Source organism: Engystomops pustulosus, chromosome 4 (assembly GCF_040894005.1).
Source record: "Engystomops pustulosus chromosome 4, aEngPut4.maternal, whole genome shotgun sequence".
NCBI classification, from domain to species: Eukaryota; Metazoa; Chordata; class Amphibia; order Anura; family Leptodactylidae; genus Engystomops; species Engystomops pustulosus.
Genome location: NC_092414.1, coordinates 162,015,944 through 162,031,632, shown reverse-complemented (window position 1 = coordinate 162,031,632; position 15,689 = coordinate 162,015,944). Strand labels below are relative to the sequence as shown.

Sequence of the window (15,689 nt, the reverse complement as noted above, 5' to 3'; positions counted from 1 at the left end):
GACCGCTGTGTTCTGCGCTTAGTGGCGCACATATCCATAGCAAAGGCCGAAGTGGCAAAATTCAGTAGGGGTTGGATTTCTATTAGGCAATAACTCAGTGTCATCTCATCTGGCATAGTAGTGTGCTTCCTTTGATACTTGGCTAGAAAATAGCCAGAGGAGAATACAAACAGCTTCTTGAAGCCTACAGTAGCGTTCTATATATTTGATTTCTGGTTGATCTGCTGGTGGCTGTAGTTTCTGCAGTGCATGTACTTGCCAATTCTGAGCAATTTGTAGTGAGACTTGCGACCGCTGTGTTCTGCGCTTAGTGGCGCACATATCCATAGCAAAGGCCGAAGTGGCAAAATTCAGTAGGGGTTGGATTTCTATTAGGCAATAACTCAGTGTCATCTCATCTGGCATAGTAGTGTGCTTCCTTTGATACTTGGCTAGAAAATAGCCAGAGGAGAATACAAACAGCTTCTTGAAGCCTACAGTAGCGTTCTATATATTTGATTTCTGGTTGATCTGCTGGTGGCTGTAGTTTCTGCAGTGCATGTACTTGCCAATTCTGAGCAATTTGTAGTGAGACTTGCGACCGCTGTGTTCTGCGCTTAGTGGCGCACATATCCATAGCAAAGGCCGAAGTGGCAAAATTCAGTAGGGGTTGGATTTCTATTAGGCAATAACTCAGTGTCATCTCATCTGGCATAGTAGTGTGCTTCCTTTGATACTTGGCTAGAAAATAGCCAGAGGAGAATACAAACAGCTTCTTGAAGCCTACAGTAGCGTTCTATATATTTGATTTCTGGTTGATCTGCTGGTGGCTGTAGTTTCTGCAGTGCATGTACTTGCCAATTCTGAGCAATTTGTAGTGAGACTTGCGACCGCTGTGTTCTGCGCTTAGTGGCGCACATATCCATAGCAAAGGCCGAAGTGGCAAAATTCAGTAGGGGTTGGATTTCTATTAGGCAATAACTCAGTGTCATCTCATCTGGCATAGTAGTGTGCTTCCTTTGATACTTGGCTAGAAAATAGCCATAGCAATAGGATAGGATTGTTTGGTTTTAAAAACTCAAAAAAAAACAAAAAACACAAAAAAAAAACAAAACACAAAAAAACACCAAAAAAAACAAAAAGAAGTAAAAAAAAAAAAAAAGTTATAACTCTCATTTTAAAAATGTTTAACCCGAGGGCTAGGGGTAGAGGACGAGGGCGGGGACGTGGGCGTCCAACTACTGCAGGGGTCAGAGGCCGTGGTCCTGGGCGGGGTGAGACACCACCTGCTGATGAGGGAGCAGGGGAACGCCGCAGAGCTACACTCCCTAGGTTCATGTCTGAAGTTACTGGGACTCGTGGTAGAGCACTGTTGAGGCCAGAACAGTGCGAACAGGTGATGTCGTGGATTGCTGACAATGCTTCGAGCAATTTGTCCACCACCAGTCAGTCTTCCACGCAGTCCACCCATGTCACCGAAATCCCCACTCCTCCAGCTCCTGCACCTCAGCCTCCTCCCCCCCAGTCTGCCCCCTCCCAGGAAAATTTGGCATTTGAACCGGCATACTCTGAGGAACTGTTTTCTGGACCCTTCCCACAGTCACAAACCACTTGTCCGGTTGCTGCTGAGCAATTTTCCGATGCCCAGGTTTTCCACCAGTCACAGTCTGTGGGTGATGATGACCTTCTTGACGTAGTGGAAGTGTGTAAAGAGGTGTCCGACGATGAGGAGACACGGTTGTCAGACAGTGGGGAAGTTGTTGTCAGGGCAGGAAGTCCGAGGGGGGAGCAGACTGAGGGATCGGAGGATGATGAGGTGACAGACCCAAGCTGGGTTGAGAGGCCGGGTGAACACAGTGCTTCTGAGACGGAGGAGAGTCCTCGACCTGAACAGGTTGGAAGAGGCAGTGGTGGGGCCAGACGGAGAGGCAGGGCCAGAGCTGGTGCATCAGCGCCACTGTCAACTAGTGAAGCTCCCGTGGTGAGGGCTCTTGCGGCGAGGGCTAGATCTTCAGAAGTGTGGAGGTTCTTTAAGGAAACACCGGATGACCGACGGACTGTGGTGTGCAACATTTGCCAAACCAGGCTCAGCAGGGGTTCCACCACTACTAGCTTAACTACCACCAGTATGCGCAGGCATATGAATGCTAAGCACCCCACTCAGTGGCAACAAGCCCGTTCACCTCCGGCCGTGCACACCACTGCTCCTTCCCCTGTGTCAGCTGCTAGTCAGCCCCCTGCCCAGGACCCTGGCACAAAAACCCCATCGTCGCCTCCACGATCCTCCACAGCATCCACCAGCGTTCAGCTCTCCATACCCCAGACGCTGGAGCGGAAACGCAAATATAGTGCAACCCACCCGCACGCCCAAGCCCTTAATGTGCACATCTCCAGATTGCTTAGCCTGGAGATGCTGCCCTATAGGCTAGTAGAGACCGAGGCCTTTCGCAACCTCATGGCGGCGGCCGCCCCTCGGTATTCGGTCCCCAGCCGCCACTACTTTTCCCGATGTGCCGTCCCAGCCCTGCACCAGCACGTGTCAGACAACATCATCCGTGCCCTGACCAACGCCGTTTCTGACAAGGTCCACCTGACCACGGACACGTGGACGAGTGCTGCCGGGCAGGGCCACTATATATCGCTGACGGCACATTGGGTTAACTTGGTGGAGGCTGGGACCGAGTCTGACCCTGGGGCTGCTCATATACTGCCGACGCCGAGGATTGCGGGGCCTACCTCGGTCCAGGTGTTTCAGGCCTACTATGCCTCCTCCTCCTCCCACCCCTCCTCCACCTCCTCCTCCGAACTACCATCCGTGGGCACGGCGCCATCAGTCGGTAGCTCTAGGCACAGCAGCAGTGCCGTCGCTAAGCGACAGCAGGCGGTGCTCAAACTGCTGAGCCTAGGCGACAAAAGGCACACCGCCCAAGAGCTATTACAGGGCATCACGGCGCAGACTGATCTGTGGCTGGCACCGCTGAACCTCAAGCCGGGAATGGTTGTGTGTGACAACGGCCGTAACCTGGTGGCGGCTCTGCAACTCGGCAGACTGACACATGTGCCATGCCTGGCCCATGTGTTAAATCTGATAGTGCAGCGTTTCCTCAAGACATACCCCAATCTGTCTGATTTGCTCACGAAGGTGCGCCGCATCTGTGCGCATTTCAGGAAGTCCAGCCCAGATGCTGCCACTCTCAGGGCAGCGCAGCGCCGCCTCCAACTGCCCGCTCACCGACTGTTGTGCGACGTGCCCACGAGGTGGAATTCAACACTGACCATGTTATCCAGAGTTTACCAGCAGCGCAGAGCGATTGTAGACTGCCAGATGTCAACTTCCACCAGAACTGGTAGTCAGGTCAGTCAGCTTCCTCAAGTCTACAATGAGGAGTGGACGTGGATGTCTGATATCTGTCAGGTGCTGAGTAACTTTGAGGAGTCAACACAGATGGTCAGTGGCGATGCCGCCATCATCAGCCTCACCATCCCGCTGCTTGGCCTGTTGAAAAACTCTCTGGTCAGCATGAAGTCGGAAGCTTTGCGCTCGTCACAAGAGACGGGGGAAGAATATTCCCTTGTTGATAGCCAAAGCACCCTGAGGTCTGTTTCTCAGCGCATATCGGAGGAGGTGGAGGTGGAGGAGGATGAGGAGGAAGAGGAGGAGAATGTTGGCGAGACACAAGAGGGGACCATTGTTGAGTCCTTCACTGTTCAGCGTGTATGGGCAGAAGAAGAGGAGTTGGAGGAGTTGGAGGAGGAGGAAATGGACAGTCAGGCCAGTGAGGGGAGTGAATTCTTACGCGTTGGTACTCTGGCGCATATGGCAGATTTCATGCTAGGCTGCCTATCCCGTGACCCTCGCGTTCAAAGAATTTATTCCAGCACCGATTACTGGGTGTTCACTCTCCTGGACCCACGGTACAAGCAAAATCTTCCCACTCTCATCCCTGGAGAGGAAAGGAGTGTGAGAATGCATGAATACCAGCAGGCCCTGGTGCACAAGCTGAAACAGTATTTCCCTTCTGACAGCGCTAGCGGCAGAGTGCGTAGTTCTGCGGGACAAGTAGCGAGGGAGAGTAGGCGAGCAGGCAGCTTGTCCAGCACTGGCAAGGGTACGCTTTACAAGGCTTTTGCCAGCTTTATATCACCCCAGCAAGACACTGTCACCTGTCCCCAGTCTCGGCAGAGTAGGGCTGATCTTTACAGAAAGATGGTGAGGGAGTACGTAGCTGACCATACCATCGTCCTAAATGATCACACAGCTCCCTACAACTACTGGGTTTCAAAGCTGGACATGTGGCACGAACTGGCGCTGTACGCCTTGGAGGTTCTTGCCTGCCCTGCCGCTAGCGTCTTGTCCGAGCGGGTTTTCAGTGCAGCTGGTGGCATCATCACCGATAAGCGTACACGCCTGTCGACTGACAGCGCTGACAGGCTGACGCTTATTAAAATGAATAAAGGCTGGATTTCTCAGAATTTCCAATCTCCACCAGGTGAAGGAAGCTCAACCTGAATAATTGATCCACTCCTCCTCCTCCTCCTCATTTTCCTCCTTCTCCTCCTCTTTGTACAGTAAAGCAGAGGAAAATGGCTATTTTTTGACAGGGCCCACTGGCTCTTGCTATAGTACTTCATGCATTTAATTTTTCTGGAGGGCCACCTACCCGGTCCTCTGTTTGAAACAATTTTTGTGAGTGCCACATACAGGCACTCAATCTATTCCATTTTTCTGGAGGGCCACCTACCCGGTCCTCTGTTTTAAAAAATTTTTGGGACTGCCACATACAGGCACTCAATCTATTCCATTTTACTGCAGGGCCACCTACCTGCTCCTCTGGTTTGAACAATTTTTGGGACTGCCACATACAGGCACTCAATCTATTCCATTTTACTGGAGGGCCACCTACCTGCTCCTCTGGTTTGAAACATTTTTGGGACTGCCACATACAGGCACTCAATCTATTCCATTTTACTGCAGGGCCACCTACCTGCTCCTCTGGTTTGAACAATTTTTGGGACTGCCACATACAGGCACTCAATCTATTCCATTTTACTGCAGGGCCACCTACCTGCTCCTCTGGTTTGAACAATTTTTGGGACTGCCACATACAGGCACTCAATCTATTCCATTTTACTGGAGGGCCACCTACCTGCTCCTCTGGTTTGAAACATTTTTGGGACTGCCACATACAGGCACTCAATCTATCCCATTTTACTGGAGGGCCACCTACCTGCTCCTCTGGTTTGAAAAATGTTTGGGACTGCCACATACAGGCACTATCCAAATTAAATTGTCTCCATAGCAGCCTCCACACGTTGTCTCCATTGCTACCTCCAAAAGTCGTCCATATAGCTGCCTCCATACATCGTCCCTTTATCAAACGAGGTGTGTCAGGCAGAAATTTGGGTTGTTTTCATGGATTCCACATCAAAGTTGTTAACTTTGTCGCCACCCTGCTGTGTTATCCACAAAATATACTGGCAAACTTTTACCATTTAGGGATATTATTTCAGCGCTTCTTGCGCATCTGTTTACATTCCCCTCACCCGGCATATCCTAAACTTATAAGAACGCTACTACACTTGATCTTATACAAAAGGTTCTTAGAAGTGCTGTTTGGGGAGTAGCCTAGAGACAGGGGCTTGGATTGGCGAAAGCTCGCCTGGCAGCGGAACGCCAGCTCCATGCGCATCATGCGCTTCTTGCGCATCTGTTTACATTCCCCTCACCCGCCATATCCCAAACTTATAAGAACGCTACTACACTTAACTTGGTGCAGGCTGGGACCGAGTCTGACCCTGGGGCTGGTCATATACTGCCGACGCAGAGAATTGCGGGGCCTACCTCGGTCCAGGTCTCAAAGGCCTACTATACCTCCTCCCACCCCTCCTCCACCTCCTCCTCCTCCGAATTACCATCCGTGGGCATGGCGCCATCAGTCGGTAGCTCTAGGCACAGCAGCAGTGCCGTCGCTAAGCGACAGCAGGCGGTGCTGAAACTGCTGAGCCTAGGCGATAAAAGGCACACCGCCCAAGAGCTATTACAGGGCATTCCACATCAAAGTTGTTAACTTTGTCGCCACCCTGCTGTGTAATCCCCAAAATATACTTGCAAACTTTTACCATTTAGGGATATTATTTCAGCGCTTCTTGCGCATCTGTTTACATTCCCCTCACCCGCCATATCCTAAACTTATAAGAACGCTACTACACTTGATCTTATACAAAAGGTTCTTAGAAGTGCTGTTTGGGGAGTAGCCTATAGACAGGGGCTTGGATTGGCGAAAGCTCGCCTGGCAGCGGAGCGCCAGCTCCATGCCAAGATCCAACTAACATAGTTTTAACTGCAGCACCTTTAACCCCTTAACGCTCTGCGCCGTAGCTCTACGGCGCAGAGGTATAAGGGATGTATGAAGAGGGCTCACTGGCTGAGTCCTCTTCATACAGAGGTGGGGGTTTTTGCATTTTGCACAAAACCCCCACCGCTAATAACCGCGGTCGGTGCTTGCACCGATCGCGGCTATTAACCCCCTAAACGCCGCCGGCAAAGTCGCCGGCGGCGTTTAAAAGACGGCGGCGCGTGGGCGCCGCCATCTTTTTTTCGATCGCCACGCCCCCGAACGTCATCGGGGGGCGGCGATCAGTTGCCATGGTAGCCTCGTGTCTTCTTTTGACACGAGGCTATCTGGCAGCTGCATATTCGTTACAATGAGCCAGTGGCTCATTGTAATGAATGTGCTGCAAAAATGCCATATATTGCAATACAGAAGTATTGCAGTATATGGTAGCAGCGATCTGACTATCTAGGGTTAATGTACCCTAGATGGTCTAAAAGATAGTGAAAAAAAAAAGAAAAAAAAAAGTTTAAAAAATAAAAAAAATTAATAAAATATTAAAAGTTCAAATCACCCCCCTTTCCCTAGAACGGATATAAAACATAACAAACAGTAAAAATCACAGACATATTAGGTATCGCCGCGTCCCAAAATGCCCGATCTATCAAAATATAAAAACGGTTACGGCCGGCGGTGACCTCCGAGGCGGGAAATGGCGCCCAAATGTCCGAAATGCGACTTTTACACCTTTTTACATAACATAAAAAATGAAATAAAAAATGATCAAAATGTCGCACAGACCTCAAAATGGTAGCAATGAAAACGTCGCCTCATTTCGCAAAAAATGACCCCTCACACATCTCCGTGCGCCAAAGTATGAAAAAGTTATTAGCATCAGAAGATGGCAAAAAAAATTTTTTCTTTTTTGTACACATTCGTTTAATTTTTGAAAATGTATTAAAACACAATAAAACCTGTATAAATTTGGTATCACCGCGATCGCACCGAACCAAAGAATAAAGTAGGCGTGTTATTTGGAGCGAAGAGTGAAAGTCGTAAAAACTGAGCCCACAAGAACGTGACGCACGTGCGGTTTTTTTTCAATTTTTCCACATTTGGAATTTTTTTTCAGCTTTGCAGTACATGGCATGTTAAAATAAATAACATTACGGGAAAGTAAAATTTGTTACGCACAAAATAAGCCCTCACACAGGTCTGTACACGGAAAAATGAAAAAGTTATGGATTTTTGAAGTTGGAGAGCGAGAAATGAGGCGAAAAACCCTCCGTCCTTAAGGGGTTAATCTACTACTAGTTCACTGCCTCCATACATGGTCCCCTTATCAAACGAGCTGTGTCAGGCAGAATTTTGGGTTGTTTTCATGGCTTCCATGTTAACTTTGTCGCCACCCTGCTGTGTAATCCACAAAATATACTGGCAAACTTTTATCATGTACCGATATTATTTGAGCGCTTCTTGCTCACCTCCTTTGGTTCCTCTCTGCCACCCATTGGTTTGAAGCCTGAGTCCATTTAGGGTATGTCGCCATGACACTCTCTAGCCTGCTGCCGCTGCCTCTGCATGCCGTCCCCTATAGTGTCAGGGTCAATTATTGGATGTTTTAGATGCTATCTAGCTTCATTCTGTCACTCTGTCATGGCCATGCTGTTGCCCATAATTTTGGCATAATGGTGCGATTATGCAGCCTCAGAGGCATCCATGCATGCTGCCCCTGCTGTTTCCTGTCCATTTCCGTGGTGTTTCCATCCTTTTCTGAGGTTCCCAGGTGTTTGGCCAAGCTTCCCTGTGCAGAGCCTTGGTCCCCTTGAAAAATGCTCGAGTCTCCCATTGACTTCAATGGGGTTCGTTATTCGAGACGAGCACTCGAGCATCGGGAAAAGTTCGTCTCGAATAACGAGTACCCGAGCATTTTAGTGTTCGCTCATCTCTAGTACTGACATTAAATTCTCGCCAAATGTCAGTAAAAACACATCCAATCCACACTCACAAATAAATGAAGACATATTTGTCCATACATTTAGTAATGTGTAAAAATGAGAAATGAAACAGGATAAAGTAATGAATACATAAAGAAAGAGACATGAAAACGGCATGGAAAGTCACGACGACAGCTGAAATCTTTTAGTAATTAGAAAGCCATCCTTCCACTAAGTGAAAACTTATATACCGTAAGCTTATTCAACTGATGGCCTCATTACCTCATTACCAATTTGCCACAAATGTAGCATCTCATAATGGGTAGAATATGGGATCTGTCTCAAGACCATCACAACCTTATTGTTAAAAAATATACTGTCCGCATTGGTAAAAGAAACATTTTTGAACTACAGAAAGGATCTAGTGAGCATTGTTGGAGCCATAATCGAGAAGTGAAAAGAATATAATACATCATAAACCAGCCATGACCAGGCTTTTATGACTTTCAATGTGCAGTCCAGATGACATCCCTGATTATTTTTTGGATTAATATAATTATAGCAATAACACATTTACAGGCAGTCCCCGGGTTACGTACAAGAGAGGGTCTGGAAGTTTGTTCTTAAGTTGAATTTGTATGTAAGTCGAAACTGTATATTTTATAATTGTAGATCCAAACCAAAAATTTTTTGGCCCCAGTGACATTTGGAGTTTAAACATTTTTTGCTGTAGTGGGACCAAGGATTATCAATAAAGCTTCATTACAGACACCTTACAGCTGATTATTGCAATCTGGGGCTATAGTAAAGCATCCAGGGAGCTTTACCAGAGGTCAGAGGGGTCTGTCTGTAACTGTGGGTTGTCTGTAAGTCGGGTGTCCTTAAGTAGGGGACCGCCTGTATATAGTTTAATTATGTCATAATAATGTAAAAAAATTTTTAAAACTTGCATTAAAAAATGCCTTGTATCACTATATTCTGACACGCATACTTTATTCTATACTTCAGCATACGGAGCTGTGTACGGTGTCACTGTTTGCAGGATGGGATGACGTTTCAAATTATTTTGAAAACTGTACGATCTTTTGAACACTTTTTATAAAAATTTCTATGGGAGTCAAAATGGCTAGAAAGCTGTGATTCGGACAGTAAAGTGTTATTTTCCATTACGGGGTTCACCGTCAGGAATAATAGGCATTGCAATATCCTAAAATGTCCAAACATATTTATGACTTTACTTTTTATATGTGTATTAAAGAAAAGGGGGGTGATTTTATTATTTTTTTTACATTTTTAATTTTTATTTTACTATTATTTCAGGCTGCCTGAAATACATTACAACTGTCGACAACAGAAGACAAAAAGCTTGTCCTTTGCATGCTGTGCTACTTGTCCCTGAAGTAAGCAATGTTGAAGCAACTGTCCCTAAGGCTATGCTTTTTATGCACCATAATATTAAGTAATATTAAGATTATCACCCTCTAGGCCTGTCATAAAGCCAGAAGCAGGGACTTATTCATATATGGCATAATCACCATATACCGCAATACAGGAGTATTGCAGTATATTGTATCAGTGATCAGAACCCCTAGGGCTCATGTGCCCTATGGGGCTTAAAAATAGTTTTAAAAAAGTTAAAAAAAAGATAATTCAAAGAAAAGTTACAAATCATCCCCTTTTCTGTAAAATGAAAACAAAAATAAAGAAACATAATCATATATGGTACATGTTATGCTTCCCAAAATGCATAATATATCAAAATATAATAACTGATAATTCCCTGTGTTGCAGCCCATAAAGGAAAACAAAAATTCAAATATCTGAATCACCACTCACATAAAATCTGAAAAAAAGTGATCAAAAAGTCATAGAGTCCCCTATTTACTTACTAAATGATATATTTTGGGTTATTTTTATGAATTAGTATAACATTTACAGTTTTGTCAGTTTGTACTGCTGCTACCTCTATTAGAGAGCTATTATATGGATTACAGTGATGCATTTTACCATAATCCATCCCACTTGTCATTTTAGTGGAGAAGGAATAATTACACACTTAAGCCCAATAGCAAGGGTAAACTGTTTCACAAAGCAGATGCTATCCATGACTTTACACAAGCCATATGCCTGTATAGTTCTCCAAGGGATCTCTAATAACAAGTGAATTATCTTCTACACATCTGCCACTGCCATTGATCTTGTGCCTTTAACTCTAGTGCCACACAAGTGAGACCAAGTTTGTTTGCCTGTGTTAGCTCCTTATTCCCATTGCCGTCCATCTTGTCTGGTTTACAAGCTCTATAGAGCGTCTGTCCTTGAAAATTAGATTTAATTTATCTCCATGAAAACAGCCAAAGAAACTCACTTGAGTCCAATTTACTCCAATGCCAGTTGGTTTTTTTCATCTCAGTCCCATCAATTCCAGCAGTATTACTTGGAATGCTGGAAAAGGAAAAGAAAATCCATTATAGCCAATCAAAGGACAGTAAGAGAGAATAATAAAGAATACACTATTTTCAATACATTTTGTATCTTGTAAGCCCATGTGCATACCAGTTTGCAGCTTTTTTGCCAGTTTACACTTTTATTGTCATTGTCTAAACTGAAAACAAAATCACATTGGATTTAATGGAGGAAGCTCTATCTGTATAATTAAAGCTTGTGAGGAGAGGGGGAAACCTAGGGTTTGTGTGAGAAGAGGTGTAAACACGTGAGGGATGTGTGAGGATAGGAGGAAATATAGGGGCTGGTGTGAGGATAGGAGGAAATATAGGGATCAGTGAGAGGAGGAAATCTAGGGGTCTCAGTGAGGAGAGGAGGAAACATGGCTGAATGTGTGAGGAGAGGAGGAAACATGGGGTCTGTGTGAGGAGAGGGGGAAACATGGGGGGCTGTGTGAGGAGAGGAGGAAACATGGGGGAATGTGTGAGGAGAGGGGGAAACATAGGGGGCTGTGTGAGGAGATGGGGAAACATTGGAGGGCTGTGTGAGGAGAGGGGGAAACATGGGGTCTGTGTGAGGAGATGGGGAAACATCGGAGGGCTGTGTAAGGAGATGGGGAAACATCTGGGGGCTCGGTGAGGAGAGGGGGAAACATCTGGGCGCTGTCTGAGGAGAGGGGGAAACATCTGGGGGCTGTGTGAGGAGATGGGGAAACATCGGAGGGCTGTGTGATGAGAGGAGGAAACATGTGGGAATGTGTGAGGAGAGGGGGAAACACAGGGGGGCTGTGTGAGGAGAGGGGGGAACATCTGGGCGGTGTGTGAGGAGATGGGGAAACATCTGGGGGCTGTGTGAGGAGAGGAGGAAACATGGGGGAATGTGTGAGGAGAGGGGTAGATATGGGAGGGCTGTGTGAGGAGGAAATATGGGTGTTTGTATGAGGATAGTGGGAATCACAGGAGGGCTGTGAGAACAAAGGGGGAAACACAGGGGGCAGATGAGACAGAGATGAGGTTACACATAAATATATTCCCTTATGTTACTTTGTACAAATGATGTACCGCCACATGACAGAAGCAGAGTTGTGTCTCTGAAATCATAAACATGTTAGTTGTTCCCGTGGGCCAATATCTGATTTATTAAACTATGTAAAAAAAACTATCCCATAAAGTGAACTTTGTAGCAGAAAACAGTCAGGTTTCACCACTTTTTCACGGGAAAAAAAAATTGGCAGTATTGAAAATGTCATCTCGTCCTTACTCAGGTCTATACACAGAAGTATGTAAGAGATATGGCAAGACAGCTAAATAATTATTTATTTTTTATATATATATATATATATATATATATATATATATATATAATTTAAAGGTATTAAGGTATTAAAGGTATCAAAATTTAACAAATAAAATTTAACAAACATATTGGGGCTCATTTACTAAGGGTCCGCGGTCCACACTATCATCGGAATACCCGTCGATTTCCCTTGTGTGCCGCATTTAGAAGAGGTTTTTGGATTTTGCTGCACCGGCGCGGCTTTCACGCGACACAAATCGGGGGTTGTTGTCGTCGGACGATCCAACGGATTCAGATAATGCACCGGAATTAACATTCAAAATTGTGTCGCAAGCCAAGCACTTACAAGCAAACCTCAGTGGGGAAGCGACACATGCAGGAATTTGGACGCACGATCTTATCATTGCTGTTTACATAAACTGTATATACTTTAGAATTCTAAACAATTGGACTTCTCTAAATAATGTTCATGAATAAAATGATATGCTACCACCACTTCTATCCATACGTTTATCATTAAATCATTACAAAGAATATGTAATAGCAGAATGAGCTCAATATTTGAGTACCCTTGAGGGCATTCTGAATATAACTTCTAAAATGAGACCATGAGCGGCCATCTTAATTACATTTCAGGTGGTGACTGCCATTTCAGCTAATACAGGATTAGACTTTCTTTGAAAATATCTCTCAATGGTCCAAATCTTTGATCTCAGTAAATGTACATTTCTGTTGCATTAAGATTTTAGATCTATGGCATTATAGAGCTTCAGGTCTTGTAAATGGAATGAATATACAATCTAAAATTACAAGGTTTGAGTGTAAGGTAGAACATACTACAACAAATACCTTTAACACCTTCCTTCACCTTGACATAACTGTACCTCTTAAGGTGTGGTTATTAATGCACCATGACGTACTATTACATTACGTTGATCACCCGGCTCAGAAGATGAGCCCAGTTGAATACTGTTGGATCCTGGCTGTAGGCGCAATCCTGGCTGTTTAACTTAAAAGACACCGCAGTCATGGTGACCGCGGCCTCTATAGGGCATTACCGGTTACTCACTCAGAAGAACGGCAACCTCAGTGCTGAGTTGCTGATCATTTCTATGGCAGCCCTGGGGTCTGATGAATGGGCCATGGGCTGCCTTCATCCCAATCTAACAATGTTCCTGTCAGCCTATGCAGAATTTTAATATGATGCAATACATTAGTATTACACTGAACATGTGATGAAATGATTGCTCATGTGCCACACTAGGAGAAAATAAAACAGTAAAAAGTACTGCTGATCCCACAGAAAACAAGCCCTAAAACAGCTCCGTAAGCAAAACAATAAAAATGTTATGACTTTTAGAACATGGCAATGCCAAAACAAACAAATTTCTCACCAAATGCAAAGCAAGACAACCATAAAAATCGATATAAATGAAGTCATTATCATGGTGACCCATAGAAAAAAAAGCACAAAGAACGGCAGAAAAAAAAAACCCGAAAAAACCTTAAACCAGAATTAATGATTTTCTTGACTCTTAAGAAAGATTTAATTAAACATCATCCATCAGCTATTAATCCCCCTTAATGATGTACCTGAAAAGTGGATCTCACTCCACAAAAAAATAAACCCCCATATGTCAACATTACAAAAAAATAAACATTTTATGTAAAATGCGACAATGTACATCTGCTCTGAATGGCGCTCCTTCCATTTTTTGCCTTTTCATGTGACCATACTGCAGTTTACCAACACATATGGGATATCAATATACCTGTGGGAAATTGGGTATCAAACTTTGTCCATTGTTATGTTTAATTTTTGGGCTAATATGAAAATATTAAGACTAAAAAATTACAATTTGTAAGTTGCACCTCCATTTCGTTTAAATATCTGTGAAACACCTGAAAGGTTAACAAACTTCTCAAAGTTGGCTTTTCATAAGTTGAGGTGTGCAGTTTCTGTAATGGGGTAATTTGCAGTGTTTTTGCTATTATTTAGTCCTTTCAAAGTCACTTGAAAGCTGAGAAGTGTCAGGGTCAGTGGATCCTCTGGACCACCGCGGGAGGAGGTATTAGCTGACACCAGGGACCGGAATCTAAGTGGCACCTAGTCTATACCAGCGCCCGCCGCAAAGCAGGATGGTCCTGCTGTGGCAGGGTACCACCAGGTTGTTCCACAGGTGCGACTAGCCCGCGGTGGCAGCCGAGGTCGAGGTACCTTAGCGTAAGACAGTCTCGTGGTCAGGTTCAGGCACAGGGTCAGGGCAGGCGGCAGAGAGGCAAGGTCAAGTCCAATCCGGGGTCAGCAACGGGAGGTCCAGGAAGATGGGAACATGAACATAGGCACAGGGAACACTGGAACACAGGGATGCAGGAACACAGGGATGCAGGAATGCTCAGGAATGTTGCAAGGAAGCTTTCTCAATGGTGGACGCACACAAAGATCCGGCGAGGCAGGAAGGGAGGTGCCTGATTATAAGGAGAAGGAGTTCAGCCAATCAGAGGTGCGCTGGCCCTTTAAATCTCCGACAGCCTGAGTGCACGTGCCCAAGGAGGCGGGGGCACGCGCACATCGCAGTCCGCTGGGGAGCAGGAGCTGGGACAGGTGAGTGCGGGGTGGCGGCCGGACCGGAGGCACACAGAGGAACATGTGTTCAGTTCCCTTTAAATATAGGTTTGGCGATTTTCAGAAAAATTATAAATCTCCTAACATCCTTGAAAAATGAGAGGATGGATAAAAAAACCATGTCAACATAAAACAGTAATTCGGGAAATGTAAGTTATGGAGTTATTTGCCTGAAAGGAAGCAGAGAATTTGGAACTTTGTAAGTGGAGAATGTTTTTAAAATTTTTTCAAGTTTCCATTTTTCTTTCATAACTGAACACAAAAGATATCATCCAAATTTTTCAGACAATTTGAAGTACAATGTGCAGTTTGCCTGTGTAGTGTGCAGAGGGCACAATTGTGACACAATTCTGTTGGACACTGCATATTAAATGGGGTGTGCATCGGAATGCCCATTTCAGAATTTTGTGTCGCGTCAGGTATAGTGCAGCCGCAACAAGTGTCTAGAACACGTCTTAAATACATGTACAAGCAGTTTGAACATAAAAGAACAGGCAATGTCCGACAGAAATCTGGCGCAAATCTGGACCAATGTGTCAGGAGAAACAATCTCAAAATCCCTCGGATTTGTTAAAGCACTCCAAAATTATAACCACATATAGAAAAATCGCTGTTGTTGCTGAAGCCCTAAAACGGCTTAGTCTGGAACGGATTAATACTGAATTTCAGAGTAATTTTATTGTCCATAGTTGACTGCATTGTGTTTTTTTGTTGCTGTAACATAACACAATATAGAGGATGTTTTCAATGCTTGGACAATGACCTCTGCTGGTGGAATCACAAACAGAATGGCCCAGTGCTGCCGTTCTTGCTACTATTCCTTTTGTGTCCCTTGTATTAAAGCCTCCTAAATCTTACATAGTATTTTATGGAATACAACTAGTTGTTGAAATTGTGTTTCTGTTAAACATGGAAATTTTTAATTAATATTATTTTTTAAAATGTATTATGTATTTATCTAAAATAAAAATCTTTCTGTTTTCCCAAGTGGCTCACTCTGTTTAGCAGAGAACATTCCCCGACAGTCAGCAGCTCAGTATCATTACTTCTGGAATCTGGATTCTGGAAAGCTGGATT

At 44.8% G+C, this 15,689-nt stretch overlaps 1 protein-coding gene across 1 annotated transcript in view; it reads right to left on the bottom strand.

Moving 5' to 3' along the window:
• The window catches only part of TMC3 (transmembrane channel like 3), an 87,724-nt gene that overhangs the window by 71,292 nt on the left and 743 nt on the right, over positions 1-15,689 (bottom strand). Inside the window, exon 2 of the mRNA XM_072148354.1 lies at positions 10,614-10,690. The gene's annotated coding sequence lies outside the window, so the exon portion shown is untranslated. The remainder of the gene's footprint in view (positions 1-10,613; positions 10,691-15,689) is intronic.